The sequence below is a fragment of the Erpetoichthys calabaricus genome, chromosome 1 (assembly GCF_900747795.2).
Source record: "Erpetoichthys calabaricus chromosome 1, fErpCal1.3, whole genome shotgun sequence".
Taxonomy (NCBI): domain Eukaryota; kingdom Metazoa; phylum Chordata; class Cladistia; order Polypteriformes; family Polypteridae; genus Erpetoichthys; species Erpetoichthys calabaricus.
Genome location: NC_041394.2, coordinates 215,588,390 through 215,608,080, shown reverse-complemented (window position 1 = coordinate 215,608,080; position 19,691 = coordinate 215,588,390).

The following is a 19,691-nucleotide window of genomic DNA, read 5'->3' as shown; positions in this document are numbered from 1 at the left end:
GGACTAGTGTTTGTCAAAGCTATTTTTAATTCCATCTGTCCATTTTCTAAGCCACTTTATCCTGAGCAGGGTTGTGGGGGAGCTGGAGCCTATTACAGAAAGCATCAGTAGAACAATCCTTGGATAGGGAGAACACACACACACACACACACACACACACACACACACACACACACACACACTCTAGAACTAATTTAGTATTTCCAAACTACCTCACCCTCCATGTGTTTGGACTGTGAGAAGAAACCATGCAGACTCCATGCAAGCTCCATGAACCCTGGCCTCCTAGTTGCGAGGCAGTGGCATTACCACTCCACCACCATGCCACCCACCACTTTTAAGCATTTATTGCTCAATACAGAAGTCAAAGGCAAGCAAAGTTTAAAAGCCTGAGGAGGAGTTGAAGTGGCATAAAGTTCAAGTAAGGAGTGAGAGTTCAGCTACCATGTGTCTTCTTCTAGAGTGAGTATAACTAAAGTTGTCATAACTCCAATGTTTAAGCCACAGCTAATGGGAGTAGGTAAATAGTCAACCAATACATTAATTAAAACCATTTTACTCTAAGTAACACTGTCTTGTGCATCACCTATCCTTAATTCTGTACAGCTTCGGTCTCCTGTTTCATATTTAGCTTGAGAGGGGTCACTTAAATGGGTATATTTCATTTTTACAGTATTTTCCTCTTTTACAAGTTAGACAGCTGATCCTGTCACTAGTCAGTCTGAGCTATTCAAATGGCTGCAGTGTCCTCATACACACAGTTTATGCCTGAATGTGCCACCTGTACAAACAAAGAGGAGGCAGTCTGAGCAAACCTCCATCACAACACTGTGACAAAATATTCAATTACCAGAAATGTCTCTTTCATGAAGTAAATGAAAAATGAAAAATGCTACAACTATCAAAACTATTAATCCAATCCCAGAATACACCCATGTGTTACATCATGCATACATTTTCAAACCTGTTTATATTATGTATTATTTTCATTTTTGTATTTGGAATTATTTCATTATTACCAAATTAAATTAAATCATTAAGCTACATTGCTTGGCCAAATGTTTTGTCAGTTTTGGCCCTCCCATACTAACTAAAGCACAACACATATTAAAAAAGAAAAATGTCAAAATGATGCAGTTGTGAACAACAGGGGTATTTAAGAAGCAGTGGTAGGGTATTGGAAACCAAGATAATTACCAAAAAGGGGAAAACAACAAATCCTAGATCCCTTCTGGGCCTACCTAGGCAGAAATACACACAGGTGGTGCAGTAGTAGTAAGTAGATCATGGGTTCAAATCCTGGGTCCCCCCTGTGTGGAGAGTGCTTTTTAGTAGTGAGAAGAGCGCTATATAAATGTAAAGAACTATTTTTACCATTATTAGATACACTATCTCCCTGGTAGTGTGGCTGGTCCACATTCCTATCTTGTTCCTCAAGTTCACACCCTTTGTATTTGTCCTTCCTTAGGCTTCACTTTGTCCCATCAGATAAAGCTCATGTCACATTAGATGACTCTTTTAGTGATTTCCAGTCGTAGCTTTCATTTATATAATCTTAGCAAATTGGAGGCAATCAGCAGTGCACTTCTGCGATGAGAGTCGCCTAAGGTGACATACCCAGCAATTCACTCCAACTAGCTACGATATAATGAAAATGGTTTGATTTTTATTTAATCATAAGGACTTTGTGTGCATGAGAAATGACAACCACTGAATGGTCATCTGGAAGTATATTGCATACAATGTAGCAAATGAGGAATAAGAAACACATGTGTTTTGAAGCTCAAAAATAGAAGAGAATCTTTTCTGTGGCGGCACGGTGGCGCAGTGGGTAGCGCTGCTGCCTCGCAGTTGGGAGATCTGGGGACCTGGGTTCGATTCCCGGGTCCTCCCTGTGTGGAGTTTGCATGTTCTCCCCGTGTCTGCGTGGGTTTCCTCCGGGCACTCCGGTTTCCTCCCACAGTCCAAAGACTTGCAGGTTAGGTGGATTGGCGATTCTAAATTGGCCCTAGTGTGTGCTTGGTGTGTGGGTGTGTTTGTGTGTGTCCTGCGGTGGGTTGGCACCCTGCCCAGGATTGTTTCCTGCCTTGTGCCCTGTGTTGACTGGGATTGGCTCCAGCAGACCCCCGTGACCCTGTGTTCGGATTCAGCGGGTTGGAAAATGGATGGATGGATGGATCTTTTCTGTTTGATGTCTCATGTTTTACATACTAAAACAGAATGAAAAAAAGAAAAAATGGCCATGATTGTGGCTCAACTCACCACAGCTATTAACCCTTGGGAGCTGTGAACCTCACAAACAGAGGAGAAGTTCATCTCTGTGATGTCTTATGTTTCACATACCATAACATAATGGAGAAAAGGACCAAGATTGCTGCTGAACACACAGTAGCTGTTAAGTCTTTGCACAGAACCTATATAGCATGTTATTGGCAGGAAAAGGCACACACAGTACTATGGTGGAAGATCAGCGCTTGGTCAGTAAATGTGACATGGGCTGTGATTTTCAGTCATGTCAATTGAAATGGTACAGCGACAAGATCAAAAAGTTGTGCAGTGTGACAGCAGGTAAGTCATTGGCTTCATCAATAGTCTCAACTCTGTGATTACTTTTCTTGTTGTTGTAAGGATTATCCAGAAATTACTCTAGGTGCAGACCCGCTAACCACTTCTGCGGTCAAGAACGTGTCAGCAAACTGTTGGCGCCATCTTGCTAGGATTTGCACTAACTGCCCTATGTGTTCCTGCAACTCCAGCTTAAACAGCCAGGCCAACTTTCAACTCACTTGACCAGCTCCAGCTGTGATTTAAATTTAACAATAATCAGAGGCACTCACAATCTTATCATTGAACACACTTGTTTTATTGTGGAGAAAAAAGGCTCTACCAGAAGCATGTGACCACGTCCAATGCCTGACATGCCCATGCCTCCTTGACAGCCCTCACCAACCGTGTGAACACACCCACTTGTCACATGGCCACATCCAAATAACATTATGATCTAGAGGCCATTTTGTTGTTGGGGCTCCATCTCTAGCCTTAAGTATGTTTATTTTAGCCTTTTTATTTGCTTATTTTTTGTGAATTGTCTTGTTAATTAAATATTTAAAATTAACGGCTTTATTTCTAAAATATTCTTTATTAATGCTAACTCATTTTGTAACTTTTTTTAGAAAGGTTGTTTTGTAATTTTTCTATGTTGCTTTACTTCTTGCTTTTCCCTTTTTATATGAAGCCTAAAGGGACGTGGCCTCTCTCTGTTGGCTGATTGGGCTGCCACTTGAGACTGTGCTATTTAAGGGATTAGCAGGCCCCAGCATTTCTCTTTGTCTGTGGCTAAACTTTTACCTCTTCCTTCAGATTATTCAGTTAAGGTTAATCTTTCCTTTTTTAGTAATATTTAGCCTTTTTGAACTTTGACTTCACATAATTCTGTATGCTCCTTATCTTCCATATTTCATATTTGGATTTCATGGCCTTTTTTTTCTTGTTTCTTTTTAATTACCTGCTCTTATGTTTTTGATTGTATTTTTGATTCCTTGGTCATTCTTTCTTTTCCTATTTCGGAAACAGTTGACCTTTCCTTCATCATTGCTTTGGTGTTAGTTAATTGATCCTATTTTAATATAAGTAGTTCATAAACCATTTTGGCAAATACCGTAAAATCTCACATATAATGTGCACTCGTGTATAATGCGCATGCTGATTTAGCCCAAAATTTTCAGGTAATAAAGAAATCTTATATAATATGCTACCGTGGCTGTCCGTTTGTCTGTCCGGGATTTTAAATCACCTGTAGCTCACAAACCGTTTGACCTATTGACCTGAACTTTGGTACACATATACTACGTGTCCTCTACTGTCCGCTTTCTGGGTGACAATTTTTATTACTCTTTTTATTTTTATTTTATTGTAGAATCAACTCTCGGTATGCGCATGCATACAGGCACCATTCTCTTCCCTACCACCTTCGCCGTCACTTCCCCTACCTCTTCATATCTTAAATGATTCTTGAGGCAGATTGAACACTTAAGTGCTAGCTTAAGTGAAAAATTAAGAAAAAAGTATTAAGAAATTGCAACACAAACACTGACTTAATCAGTTTTAACGCGAAATGATGCCGATGGAAGAAGAGAAGAAGCACACTGCTACAGTGTAAAAAACAAGAGCTGCTCAGGAAGCAGCAAGTGCATCAACCTCAGAGCAAATGAATGCTAAGTGTACAGAGAAAAAATATGAAAACTATTAGTCAAGTGTATTCACTGAACATTATCGTGCAGTCTGCCGTTACTGGTTCATACATAATGAGCATCCTTAACTTTTCAAGAGCCGACATCTTTTTGGGTGGATGTTGACTTTGTTGACAAAAGTGGTGAGAGCAATAATCAGCTGTAAATGTTGAAAAAACACACCATTACTATAAAGGTAGACTCTCTTTGCTTGGAGGAAGGTTAGACTCATTGACTTGTGACGTCTAATCCCTGCGTGTGTGTGAGTAGCAAAGAGCAAACGGTGGTAAAAATGGCATTGATATCTGGCTAGAGAGTGAAGCGAATGCGCAAAGCGAAATACTCAGTGGACAACTGAGTCTGATGAATCTGACTTGTCAGACTCCAATTTTGGTGCAAGTGATCTGGAGATCGAGATCGAAAATAAAACTGAGGTACCGGCATCAGCTGATTGTGGTGCTGACCACATTCATGTAGCCAATGTACTTATGGCAATGTTTGCCTGGGAGGACAGCCAATTACAATAATAAGAAGTACAAACCAGATTATGTCACTCTGTGACTTCTGCTGCCACTGTAGCCAGAGACAGCAAACACGCAGAGAGAGTAGCCACAGAACCAGCAACAGACGTTTAATGTTGATTTATGTGTGAAACCATTGCGCCATGCATTTTTCAGAAAACAGCCCAGCAACTGTTCGCCACCCACTTCCCCTCAACACTGCTACTGCTATTGCCTCTGCAGCCAGTAATGGCTAACATGCAGCAACAGTGCACTGCATGCAGCAACAGACGTTTAATAATGATTTATGTTAGAAAGTATTGCTTTTTGTGGTTTTCAGAAAACAGCCTGGCAGCGGCTCGAAACCAGCCCTGCCCTCACTGTTGCTGCAGCCAGAGATGGCTAACAGGTGGCAAACAGTAAACTGCATGCAACAATATATGTTTTATGTTGATTTATGTGAGAAACTATTGTTTTAAAATCATGTCTCATGTATAATATACACCCCTGTTTTTAGTGAACTAAAATGAGTGAAAATTGCGTGAATTACAGCAATTCTATTAATTTTTTGGACTCACAGTGTTAATTTCTCTTGTGTAACATCAAATCATGAAAAAGTGCCCCAGCCAAAAATAATAATTAATTTAGAAGAGATTTGGCATGTCACATTACATCTGAGGGGATGTCAAATTTGAAGAGTGCTGAGTCAAACCTATGTGATTTTGTTGGGGTGAGTTGCAGGCTGTTTGGACCGAGTTGCTGGATATGTCAGACTACATGACTTCCAGACATTGAAGTGCACCACGACTGCCTTCGACTCCCTACGCTTATATAAATGAAGTCTGGGACAGAAAATCACTGGAAAAGTTGTGACAGAGCCTTTAATAATGAAAATTAGACAAGCCGCCACAGTTACTGATATAAGCTTTATCTACCAAGGAATTTTTAATGTACCATAAATATGAATTTAGCTGAAAGGGGAATTAAGTGATGTCATATATTACATAATGTGCTACCAGCTGTGTTTTGCTGGGTTTTTTTTTGGTATTTGTTGCTCTAACATTAAGAAAAATCCCTAGCAACTGTGTTGTCTGGAAAAAAATTTCAAGTACATCATGTACAAACTACAGTAAGCCTCAAATGTGTCGATATACTCTACGGCCATAGTCAACCATTTGTGAAGATTCATTCCTGAAAGACACTTTTGTTATTCCAGAAACAATATGACACCAGAGAAAATGTACATGTAAAGTGGATATTAAAAGTTCACACATCCTTACTGAAATGTCATCCGTTGTTGATGTAAAGTCTGAAACCAAGCTAAAGCCTTTCAAATCTTTTTCCACTTTTAATAAGATCTTGTATCTAAATTTAACTGAAAAAAAAAACAGATCATTTTTAGGACTGACATTTCTGTTACATAGCTACAGTTACTTCAATTTGCTCTCAGTAATTTAGGTTACAAAATGCGTCCACATTTTTGTGCCGATTCTGTTTGTTCTGGCATTTCAACCTCATGATTATCTAATGTAAATACTGAGCTAAATCACAGCAAATGGCTATTTTGAAAATAATTCACACCCACCATGGCAACCTAATGAATGTTTTCTTCTTTTTATTGGCTCCATTGCAAATGTTATATTTTTTTCTTCCTTTTTTGCAGATTTTAATTTGAATGGCCCTGATTCCTTCAAGTTAATGGTAGGCTTCAGCGTTTATAGAATTTAAATACTGTAAGTCTCTCAGTTGCTTATTGTCACCATATCTATTATTACTTCTCACTGAAAGCAGTAAGCAGAGGCATTCTAGTGCTGAATGGTGTAAAGTGCATTTAAACTACATAATGCACTTGGTGTGATTGCTTCAGGACACATCATGGATCACAAGAACCAATTATCTGTCAGTGTGCTTGTCCACACATTTGAGCAGAGTTGCAATGCAGTATGAAGGTAAATGTTGTAGAAATGCTGGAAGGAAACAAATGAACTCAAATAAAAAACAAATGTTGTGCATTTGGCATGGATGCACTTTAAAATGTATACAGCATCGCCTTGCTTTTTGCATGCATTACACAAGTAAGCATTGAAAAAACTGTTTGGATTATTTAATGTGATTTTTATATATTGATGGGTGCTGAATTCAAAGTAAAACAATATTTTTCTCCATCATGTAACATTTTTTCCCATTATAGCTGTCAATTATAGTTTTTTTTAATGTTTTTGCACTATATTAGTTAAATATCAATATTTTAATGATAATTTGTTTGAGGTCAATATTTTCTAATATTAAAATCTCTGTTTAAAGCAAAACAGTTATTCTATTCAATAATAAGGTCAGAATAGAGCTGAACACTCTGTGTGTCTTCCTGAGTCATCAGTGAGGGCACACAGAATTTTTAGGTTTTCTCCATGAGTGGACAGCTGAGCCAAGAACTGACATTCGCTTCAGAAGGAATGCCCAGCTTGAAAAGAGCTACAGCTTGGTGCCAACAACATCATCACCTACTTTACCTATAGAAATTTGCCAGGCTAATACTGTGGAACATTATAAAAAACTGCCAAAAATCCATTATTTTAATATGGCCTTTTCTTAGCTACATTTCAGATGTATTCCTAATAAACTATATGGTGGTAGAATTATCATATTCTTCACAGATCCACATTTGTACTAATCTGTACTATTCTTTGCTGTCTTTTCCGGTCCTCCTGCAGTCGAGATCTATACTACTACCACCTGATCAAAGCACCGTACAGCCCACTGTGTTGATGGATTGAAGGCAGGTATCTCAGCTGTCCACAAGACAAACTTCATGAAATCCTTTCATGTGAAGCCTGAAAACAAAAGGGATTGATTTGGGAACATTTATGTTAGGTAGAATGCCCAGTGGAGGCTGGGCAGTTTTTTGGCCTTGGAACCCTGCAGATTTTGTTTATTTGTTTATTTATTGTTCTATTCTTTAATTTCATTGCCTTATCTTCATTGTTTTTTTTTTTCTTGTAACTTTCTTTTATCGTCTTGTAAAGCACTTTGAGCTTCATGGTTGTATGAAAACGTGCTATAGAGATAAATGTTGTCATCGTTGTCATTGTTGATGTTGTTAGTACAACTTGTTTATCAAGAAATTATATAATGGAGGAGAGGAAATATAGATTAGAAAGACTATGATGACAAATCCAAAAGTAGCAACATCCACAGTAACATCCAAGAAAGAGAGCTGGAAATGGAGGACCATAAAGATGTAGCTGACCTCATAAGAGACATTAACTGACACTGTGACAGCTGCAACATATTCATTAGTGTTAAAAGTAGTTTGCTTCTAAGTAAATATAAAATGGTTGTTGCTTGATCAAAATTAGATGAAATTCAGTTAAGAAAATGGAAGGTTTTATAAGGTTTATATCTTTGAAATTGCTGTAACCTGAGATCTACTTGCACTGTATAATGTATGCTCTGTTTTGATTTCCTTCCTGTTATTTATTAGCAATTTGTTAGGCTTACCAGAATATCCATAACAGACAACATCACATCTATAAATATCCAGTAGATTAACTGTGCATATACTGTAACAGTACTTTTGACATTATGTAACAAGTCTGTTCATTTATTGATCAATTAACTTCCTCTGATCTTCCTGCTGTCTGCTATATTTTAAGGAAGCTTATTAACACTACTCAGAAATAAAAAAAATGTATTGTGTTATTTTGCAAAGAATTGTGTTAATATGAACTGGTAAATCGACAGCCTTGCCTTTTGGCTCAGCTCTCTTGTGGTGAAGAAAGAGCTGAGACAAAAGGTGAGTCTGTCGATTTACCAGTCGATCTACGTTCCTACCCTCACCTATGGACACAAGCTTTGGGTAGTGACCAAAAGAGCAAGATCGCGGATACAAGCGGCCTAAATGAGTTGTCTCCGCAGGGTGGCTGGACTTTCCCTTAGAGATAGGGTGAGGAGTTCATTTATCCGGGAGAGACTCGGAGTAGAGTCACTGCTCCTCCACATTGAAAGAGGAGTCAGTTGAGGTGGTTCGGGCATCTGGTCAGGATGCCCCCTGGATGCCTCCCTGGGGTGGGGGGGTATTCCGGGCATGTCCCACTGGGAGAAGGCCACAGGGCAGACCCAGGACACGCTGGAGGGATTATATCTCCCAGCTGGCCTGGGAACGCCTCGGTGTCCTCCCAGAGGAGCTGGAGGAGGTGGCCAGGGGGAGGGAGGTCTGGGTTTCCCTGCTTAGGCTGCTGCCCCTGTGACCCAACCTCGAATAAGCGGTGGATAATGGATGGATGGATGGATGTGTTAATCTGCAGTAATTATTACATTATTTTGCAAAGATATTGCCTGCTGCTACTGTTATCATCATGCAAACATAGCTTGCAATCGAGTGATAAGAACTGAGCAAACCTTGTAAGTAGACATTACAGTAGTTAAAGTTTAGTACAGATGTTATAACATATAGGCACAGTGGAAGCACAGAGCTGTCATTCCGGCCTCACAGCTCTAGGCTCTGCATTGGTTTGCATATTCTCCTCATGCACTTGTGGATTGATTGTTTATTTGTGAGTGTGCTTAACTGTATATAACTACCTGTATTAACACCAAAGACCAGAAATGTGTCAGTAATACGTTTCAATTAACAAAGTACTTTAAGTCCATCGTGTGTTGTAAACTAATTAATATCCATATCCTTTATCCATCACCCAAAGCCCCTGAAGATTCAAGGCATAAATATAGGCGACTACTTTAGTAACAAGCTTCTGTTCTGCATGCGGCATACTCTTTTGTGATTGGCTTTGGGATTGGGCTCTGCAAAGGACCATCATATACAGTCCACCACATTTGCTTTTTGCCTTACACTCAGTCCTACTGCAATAATCACTGGCTCCCTGTGCACCTAAACTGGGTGGATTAAATTTACCCTCAGCATACTGCAATTTCAGAATATACATCTCCTATAAAATTAAAAAATATGTAACACTACTAATGTTGCTTATACTTACAGGAACTCCAAATGGTGAAATGATTGACCTACTTGTATTGGTTTCTCAGCATTTAAATCAAGGATTATAACTCCCAACTTTAGTTCAACATTCCCTGATTAGAGCTGCCAATTAGACTCTGCTATCACCTAGCTGTAATAGGACATGCAAGTAAGGATTTGACTATACTGAGTACGCAGGACAATACTACTACTGCTACTAATTAAGTTAAAATATCTACAGTTATATTTAAACCAAAAAGATCAATTCCTGTATTATTATTTTATTATACATGTATTTTTATATATATATACATACATGCTCTACAGTTCTGTGCTTTCCTGTTGAAGTATCATATTTGTATATGTGTGTAAGTGCTTTAAGCCCATACTCAGAGAAGAATAAGGCAAGGCTGGAAGTGTATAGGATTTACAAACTAACAAAATAGCTAGAACTAAGCCTAAGGCAGCTTTACCATTGCCCATCAGCTTGGCATGGGTTACATTAGGCTTTAACAATCCTATGAAAAAGAAAATTTGGAGTTTGCAGTAACAGTAATGATACTCAGCCTGCAATGCTGTGTAATTCTGCAGTTAAGCTATCTGGGGAAATATGTCAACAATAATCATAGCCGGATTAAGGTGGGTGCTATTGATGCTGCAGCATTAGGGCCATTCCTGAAATAGGCCCAGATGAAAACAGACGAGAATTTTCCGGAAGCTGAACAGTTTTCCTTTGCTATATTAACCTCAAAATAATTCTTAGAATGAAATTTGGAGTCTGACTTTCGGACGCCTAGACACAGCGTTACTTATTATACAGTTACTATTGTTCTTTGCGCTGTGATGTAACTATAACATTGTTGTGTTTATTGTTAACCGAAGATTTCAAGTTAATGCTATCAATTTTACGTTAAACAGTTTACTTAGTAATTTAGCTGCGTTTTTTGCAATATCCTGGGGATTCTTGCCACTTTATTATTGTTCGGTAAGTGCCACGTAGTAAATTTTTCACCTTGAAATTTAGTTGTACGGTAAAAATCGATGGCTATTTAAAAGGTTATCTGTAAAGGTTAAACTAAAAGCCGGCCCGCGGGCCTGGCATGGATGTTTAGAATTTTTAAAATCCTTGACAGGATTCTGGTCTATTATGAAATTTAAATCGTGGACAAGTTTTTACCTTCAAGAGCCTGAACTGAGTCACTTTGACCCAATGTCTCTGCAAATACATTTTTTCTTACTCTGTTTCGTAAGAGAATTGCGAAAGTTTGTGTATTTCATTGTTAGGTTTTCTGCATTAAGTGCACTTTTCAGACAATTGCTATTGAATGTTGATGTTACATAGTTTGATGTTATTCTCGAGTTGTTACAATACTATAGGGTGGTCCAGATCTAACTTGTAACTTTTAGCACAATGCAATGCAATAATTACATAGTTAGATCTGGACCACCCTGTACATCGTTATTATTATTCATGTTCAATAAAGGCTGGCTGGTTGCGTCGCACGCAATTAAGGCTCCTTGGTTGGTCTGAGTGCGCATGTACAGTGAGTGTCGAATGCACATGCACCAATGCTGAGAAAAAAATAGGCCTTTTTTGCGCTGCAATTTCCTCTTAATCCAGCCCTGACAATAATGAAATAACATATGGTAAATATTAATATAAAGAAACATACAAAAAAAGAGTAAGTAAGACAATAATAATGTTAAATGAAACTGTTTCAAGAAATTAACAAAGTAAAATAAAATAAATATTAATAAATAAGAGGAAATAAAGAAGACTGTCATATTTAAGATTTATTTTTACTAACCCTGGACAATGAAAATACTCAGACAAGTGTAATAACAGATTCCAGAGAGACTAAACGGCTGGAAACATACTGAGGAAAAGAAGAAAATGAGAGTGCGGTATGAGATAAAGTGTGATTAACATTGTGGTCAACGTTGTCTCCTCACATATTCACAATGCCTGTAGAGTTTTCATGCCCTCATATCAGCAAGAGGTCTTCTGGAGGTTCACTGGAGTTTTTTTTTCCCATATCCACAATGATGTACATGTTAGGTGGGCTGCCAAGTGTGAGTGCTAGTGTGGCAGGGCCCTGCGGTGGTCTGGGGCCCTGTTCAGGGCTGTTTCTTGCTTTGCACCGTGTGTGTTCAGGATAGGTTAAATCCCCTCCTCACAACCTTGAGCAGGATCATACAGATTTGAGAATGTTATTAATATTACGACTTTTCTAGAAAGTATATTCCCAGTTTATAAATGAAGGGCTGGACTGAGAGTCAGCTTCCTAATTATAATACAAAAGTGGCACGATTGTATTGTAGTTGTATGGCAGCCTTTTCTTAAGGTTGAGAAAGAAACTGAGAAATAAAGAATGCATACGCATTCTTCTAACTGTAGTGTTGTAGGCAGGCATTGAAAAATGCCAGTGCCAGGCCCTGGCTTAATGTGAGCCTTAGTGACAGAAAATTCTGTAATTCTTTGTTTGTCTCTGTATTTAGATTTTATGTCTTTTGTTTATATTATAAATATTTTTATATTGTGAGGAATTGTATCATTATGGAATACCACATGTGGACTCATGCTAGCATGATCTCTGAAGTCTTGTCAACACATTGTGGTTTCCATAAATGACCACTTAAAACACATTTGTTTGCACTTGGTGCAGAATCACAAAGAAACTAATTGTGAAATCCTAATTATTATATGTGAACTATTGGCCAGGCATTTTTAGAGTTATGCTGATTCTGTATTTGTTTCACCCATTAGTTCTGTCAAGTTAAGGAAATCCTAACAATGGGAGTATCGTCAAGTTTAGGGAACACCTCATAACTGATTAGTCATCTAAGACCAGACAGCACTGCCTGTACATTTAATTTTTATTGGATTACTTTTGAACTGGTTTTATGGATACTCTGAAACTCATACATCAGCCATGAAATTATTGTTGATCAGCTTATAAACAGAAACTTGCTTGTGAAACACCAACACTAATGACCAAAGTTAATTAACTTTAGCTTGAATTTGTAACAATTTATTAATGCCAAATTCTTTCTTAAACCAGAATTCTGAAAATTACAGCATATATGAAGAGCAAAAAAATTGCAGGTCTGCATGGACTGAATGTATTAAAGGACCACTCTTATACTGAGCCATGTAGATGAGGCAGAATCCTTGAAAACCTTTAAGAAGTTTCAGGATGAGATATTGAGACAGCTAAACAAACAAGCCTGATGGAATGAGAAACAGCTCTGAATTATTAGATGAAAATATCAACAGTCCATACATTTCTTTTAGAACAAAAAAAAAATCTAAACTCTGACACATTCAATCTACAATTTGAAGAAATTACTATACAAAATGGTATGAGGTTTATTTAAATGCACTAACATTCCAGAATGAGTATTCAGCATCCTGATCTGCTAGAATTAAAACAAAACATGTCATCCACTCCTTGAACTTTCTGTCTTCGCAAACTTAATCACAGAAGAGAAAAATGTATGAGTAATTTGTAAAAGTGAAATGTACTATATATGACTCAAACCAGGGGTGCCCAACACCTGGTTTTCATCTGGCCATTTCCTTAATTACTGGCCAGCGCACACTACCAATTTAACAGAACACTTATGACTTCATTATGACTGACATGCTTAATTGTGTTGGTCCTTAATTAGAAGCCAACAGATGACCACCTAACTCAGGGGTTTCAAACAGTCCACCATTTTCACTCCAACTAATCTCCTATGTAGCTGTTAAACAAAGGTGAGCAATGTCGGTCTTGGAGGGCCGCAGTGGCTGCAGGTTTTTGTTCCAATCCCATTGCTTCACGAGAAGTCATTTATTGCTGATGAAGCACTTATTTATTGCTCAAGTGATATTTTTCTACTTCATTTTAGTTTCCTTGCTTGTTAAGATTTTGAACCTTTAATTGCTTACTTTAGTCTTAAACAGCCGTACTCACTATTTTTAATTGCTGTTTATTTGGACTAAGAAGTAAGTGACAAAGGAACCAGCAGTTCTCCATCAAGCTGGTTTCCATTTATGCCTGTGTGTATTCATCATGAATTATCTATAGTATTGAAAACTGAAGAATAAAAACTGAAGTACTAAGAATTACTTATCTGATCTGTTTTATGCTTCAAACATTTGCATGATATCCTTGGAAAGGAAAAAATTTAATGCTATAAGAATGATATGATATGGCAGAGTTAAAACACTAACAAGCCGTGAAATTAAATAAGAACTGTGATTGATAAGGACTGGTTTCTAATTAGACAACTAGGTGAGAACAGAAACCTGCAGCCACTGCGGCCCTCCAAGACTGGAGTTGTTCACCCCTTCCTCAAACCATTCGATTCTAACTATTCTATTGACATTACTTATTATTTTAACATCACCTAAATAGACATTAGACGCCAGTTCTAGTAATTCAAGAATTAAATCATTCAATGTGATATTCTTCACTTTATACCTGATGTCATTCTACTGTGTGATCCGATTCCTTGCTGCCTATTTCTGGAAAAAGCAGCACAATGGTCTGGGGAGGATGTTTTTCTCTCAGTTTTTCTTTTTTAATATTTAATTAAAAATATTGAGTTAGCAATGAGGACACATAATTTGTGCGCATTTACCTGATTAGTTGTTGTGTCCCTTATTATTAGAGGCTCGTTGTTGAAAATGACTGTTTTAACTAAATGAAACAATAAAACCCTGAAAATTCATGAATTAAAAATGAGTGGAAAAAGGTCACAAAATTAAAAGTTTCTTAAATTCAAGCTTCTTCGTGAATTTCAAAGAGCTGTAAGTCATGTTATTTAAATTTGTGAGAAAGACAGCTAGACCAAAGTCATCTGATTAAATGAGGAATTTAATTAATAACAAGAGAAAGTTCAAGTTAAGAAACTGTCTGGAACAAAGCCTGCAGCCAATGTGTGACCAGGACTACCCACTTCTAGAATAAGTCGTTTGTTTCTAATTAAGATTCACTTAGCATGGACTGGGAACCTTCCTTTTCTTTTTGAGAAATAGTCCATCTCACACTTGCGTATTTCTTAAAGAGGACCAGCTGTGTTTTACATTCATCATTTCTCAGGTTTTTTTTTTTTTTATAAGATATTTGGTGAAGTCTTATATTCATTTACAAGTGAATCAAAGTCAGTCAGTCAGTCACATCCTTATTGAAAACAGCTGCACTTTCCCAACATCCAACATAAAAGCTTAGCTGTTCATTGTTCTCTGCTTCATGTTCTTCTCCTGTGGTCTTCTTCAGAAAAATTTGTGCAGTTTTGTTTATAAAAATGTATTCATTTTATATAGTCCAGCTTTAACTTTGTTTGAGGCTCTTTCTTTATTGTTGCTAATGTATAAACATGGTCATTTTGGATTTAACTTATGAAGTAAATGTAACTTCCCAATATGACACACTGCAGTTTTTTTCACTAAGATTGAACAAAATACTTATTCACTTTTTCTAGCAAACCATTAAATTTTAGCAGAGATTTTGAACATTGTTTAATTCCATTGTATTTTTATGATATATAATAACCATTTCTAATTTATTCTCTTCTTATTATCCTAGGTATCATGATTGGTAAGTAAAGACAGAGCTGTCCTATCAGAAAGAAAACCACTTTGAGACCAGCAGAGTGGAACAAAAGTCAATTTTTGTGTGTGTAATCGGCAGAAAGTAGACAAATTAAGGTTTGTATCACAAGAAGTAGGTCAATCTATTGTCAAACAAAAAGGTGAACAAGAATTGCAGTCAAAGAATAACAACTGTAAAAGCTCTTTAAATAGTAGCTTGAATTTGTTTGTAAGTTGTTACAAAAGAATTCTCTTCATGTTTGGAGGCCTCACTGTTTGTGCTGCCTTCCTTTAAAGAATTGACAATTGGCTAATGTCACAAGCCACACAGGAGCATGTCTGGCTGCAAAAGGTGGTGCCCCTTCAATACTGTAACATGAGAAATGATAAAAACTTAAAAAAAGAAAATTAAAATTAATGTTCTGAAAAATGAAAAAATGAACTAAACAGATGTCAGACATGTTTCAAACACTACTTTTGGTGATACTGTTCCTCCAAAATTACAGGATATATAGGGAGAAGCAGCATCAGTATTGCTGGACCAGAAGACACCATGCTGTAGTTTCCTGGAATGACTTTTTAACTATGAGAAAAACCCTTAGTCACATGGTCTTGGGCACCGTACAAATGAAAGCTCATGAATAGAGGACAATGCCTGGACTTCAACATTGCTTACAATCTCTGTATATCCTTTTACTGTTGGTTTCTCTGGCAAGGACAGGTTTAATTTATCTTAATATATACATGTCTATGTGTGGAAGTGTGTGTGTGTCTGTTTGACTGGCCTGGAAGTGAGAGGTGGAGTTGGGGTAATGTTTCCACATATGAGGAAACAGAAAACTTGCTTAGTCGCTAATAACACAAGCGAGGCCAGCATGTCAGCAAAATGAAACCTCAGAAAAAAAATGTTTAGCCTATAACATCGGCAAAATGGTATCTCTTTTACTTTTCCTCCCGCTGCTAATGCACAAATGATGCGAGCATAACGGCAAAACGAATCCTCCTAGGAGAGATATGCCCAGAGTAGTTCCTTTAAATTACTTGACATCTCTACATTTCAGTTTTTTTTCTGACGATTTCAACAGTTTCTAGGACCCCGAGCTTTTTACAGCACAGGCTTACACAGCTAGTAAATTATAAATATAATAAATCAAAATGTTCTTATGGAAGAAGTACTGTTCTATAGGTAGTTCTAGAAGTTTTAGAGATCCACATTTTATTTAGCTACAGCACCTCTAAAATTGTCTTTCATGTACCTTTTTGTGGATTGCACAGTCCATCTTCGTTATCATGGAATTTTTGTACTTACATTTACATCCTCCTGCTATTTTCATTACACTTTTCAAAGCACAGTGAGATACAACTTCAAATTTACAAGTGCAATAAACATAGGTGCTCATCTCACAAGGAATCACCCGGAGCCAGATGAAGTATGGATGTGTGTTTTATTTAAAGTACTAGAATGAAAGACTGTTACCAGGATTATGGTTAATCAGGAGCTAAGTGCCACCATCTTTTATAGTTAAAACAATGATAACAAAATACATCAGATGATATCTGTGTCATATGACCAGCAATGAGCAAGCAATCGTAAAAACAATATGGCAGCAGCTATTGAAAGAAGGCCACAAAATGACAACAACCATCCAAATTTCAGAATCACAAAACAGCATTGTCAGAACAAAGTGAGTTTTACAAAAACAAACTACAAATTTGCAAAAAAAACAAATTGAGAACTAGATGTTTCAAAACTTTAAATAGAAAATGTTTACCATTTCTACTATTTTATGTCATTATTTTGCTTATATTTTTTGCTGACATTTTGTTTGTCATAGGTTCTTTAAGGTTTGCCAGTCATTCTGTGCATTGCAACATATCTCCATTTCTATGACGTTACACCAGGAAGTTGTTCATTATGAGGTCACCTTACTGAGACTTTTTAACATGGCAATGTGTTCTTCTTGACGTCAAAGATTTTGGATTCTAAACAGATCTCTTGTACTTGTAATTAGCTTTTCAAAATGAAATTTAATGCAACACTTTTCTTGCAACAACTTTTGACTTTTGATTAATATTTTGGGCTTTGGTAATTTGGTTTGTTGGCTTTCCTGGCTTTTGACTACAGTCTGTTCATAGGCTTTTGAGTTTTATCTCCTGTTCCTGTCAAATACTTTTTACTGCCTTTTCCATCACAATAGTACAGGCAAGCTTGAGTATGTGATTTTCTACTTAGTTGAAAGAATTCTGCTGGATGAACTTTATTTTTTTAATCTTGAAGACCCCCATTAGGTTCCCACACAGCCTCTTTTGTTTGAGACTAAAAAGTTTAACTCCCTGAGTCTGTCACAGTAGGACATGGCCTTTAGTCCTGGGTTGCTCTTGGTTGCTCTCTTCTGAACAGCTTCAAGTGCTGCTATGTCTTTTTTTGTAGTGTGGTTACCAGAATTACACACAGTACTCCAGAGGAGGACTTATTAGTACAGTATTAAGTTTGAGCATAATGTCCTTTTATTTATATTCAACAGTGTTTTTACAATATAATCTAACTTTTAATTTTTTCTTTTAATTGCTCCTGCACATTGCTTATACAATGGGAATGTTGTGTCAACATAAACCCTTAAATACTTTTCAAGAGTTTGCTTCCTTTAAGATAATATCTCTCATCTTGTCTTCATAATTAGTATTACTTTTGATCATAAATCTTTAAGAAACAATTTCATTACACTATGTACACATGACAATAACTTTTAACTTAAACTTGATCTTTCACTTAACAGATTGATACATTTTGTGTCTATAGTGATATGATTCATACTTGTTATAGTTGAGGTGCAAGTACTGCTGGGCGTGGGAGGATGGTGATTCAGTTTTACAGTTTGTGGCAGTTTCAAAAAAGCTAGCTGAACATTGTAATTTAAGGACTCATTTATTGAGGCACTCCACAATAAATTAGTTTGCGGATTATAAAGACAGCATGTACAGAATCATTTGTTGATGGAGGTGAACCTAACTTGTCAAAGAGATTCTTAAACGAGGGGGGCTGTAATATGGGGGGGGGGGTCCCAATTGGAGCTTTGTACATGCTCTACTAAGTATATTGTGATGATGTTTTATTTGATGAAAAGCCTGTTAAATCCAGGACATTTTGAAATTCTGTAGTTATTTATCAAGACACAGAGCCTGAAATTGGGACTGTCCCTGTCACCACAATGTCTGGTCACCCTTGTAAATTACAGAGACAGTGAAATAATGAATCATTGTAATCAGAAGGTAATGGTGCGGTGAAGTTGGTTTAGTATAAATTAATAGTGTAAGTTAATGTTTATTTATTCTTGTGTATAACATTACAAGGTAAATCATTCATAGCTAGAGAACCTTTTGTTTTCCCTGGTTGCATTTTATACTTTTGCAATTAGGAAAATCATTTAACTCACCTGATACAACTTAAAGCATCAGGAGGACTGAGGAGATAATGCAGTGATTCTCTTTTAGTTGTGCTCAAGCTGCTGGAAAGACTTCAAAAAACAGAAAGAATTTGCTGATACAGAGGTTTCTGCGCATGCTGGATATGGCAATGGACGATTGCTGTCCTGTGCATACGGTCAGCCAGTGACAGTGACTTCCTATCCATGAAAGCAGTCTGCTGGTGCTTCATTAACTTTTACTGGGGATCTGTTTGCCATCAGTAGCAGGTATTGGAGGTGAAAAAGAGAAAAATAGACAAAATATACAAGTTGGTGTAATTGGTAAAAAAATTAAGGTAAAATTGAAACAATAAACTAATTTGTTATTGAAGTTGCACAGAATGTTTCTTCATTTTAAGACTGACGAATTTGCAAATTCACCAATGCTTTTCAATGGGAAATTTTGAAATTTTAAAACTGTACAACACAATCTGTGCAAGATATCTCAAAGAAAATTGAACTATCTTGACATAAAGGTTAAGTGTGCCACATCTGAAGAAAATTGGTCCACTGGAGGCCAAGTTGTTTTATGAAGACAAATGGGTGTACAGGCAGGCAGGCAGACAGACAGACAGACAGACAGACAAGGGATATTGCAGTAGGTGCTTCATGAATTATTTCCGAAACCACCTTAAAACGTCACATGGAGAGAAAATGTAGAGTTAACAGAGACTCTGGGAAAGAAAGAAATATCTAAGGTAAAACGGGGTATTTTGTGGCAAAGCAAATGGAAAATACTGAATGTTGCTCATGGTCAACATATCAAAGAAGGTGACACCCATCTGCAAGATGAGACACTATTGCATATTTTGTGTGCTAATGGCAAGTTGCACTGACAATCATTGGTGTAACTATGTGAATACAGTAATATTTTTTATTTCTTACATTGTATAGAAGTAAATGAACATTTACCTCTCAAGAACATTAACATTAAGTTGATAG